A 630-nucleotide genomic window follows, 5' to 3' on the forward strand; every position below is an offset into this window, starting at 1 on the left:
TGGATGTGCCCATATATCATTCTGCTCATGTCCCCTGGCTAGAACTCTGTCACATGTTCCCATCAAAGGATAAGGAAGGCTGAAAAATGTTGTCTGACTCTCACAGTAGGAGGAAAGAGAATGAAATGTCTGATGAAGAGCTAGTCAGTTTTTACCACAGTATATGTCACAAAAATTTTGTTGCTGCAAAAACTGGAATTAGACAGCTGTCACTTATAAGATGAAGCTAGTGACACTTTCTCTGCAGTTTTAAAAAAACACTTAATCTTACTTTTTTGTCCTCATTCCATTTTTTCTGTTCATTCCTCTTTCTTATCTGCAACCCATCTTATTAATCATCTGCTAGCAATTTGGCTGAACTGATTTTCCATAATGTTTTATATTGAAATATGCATTCACATTCAAGAAGAAAATTAGTAACATAGTATAACACACATAAACATCTAGTTAAATTTTTTATAAAATTTAACTGGAAGGCCAACAAACATTTTACGGCTTCTCTAGTAAAAATGAAAGACCTTTTTCCCAGACGGTTTAAACCCATGGGAAGAGTTATGATCAAAATGAAGAATGATGTAATCAATGACTATATATATATATATATATATATATATATATATATATATATAT

Source organism: Lontra canadensis, unplaced genomic scaffold, assembly GCF_010015895.1.
Source record: "Lontra canadensis isolate GAN:19392208 unplaced genomic scaffold, GSC_riverotter_1.0 scaffold75, whole genome shotgun sequence".
NCBI lineage: Eukaryota > Metazoa > Chordata > Mammalia > Carnivora > Mustelidae > Lontra > Lontra canadensis.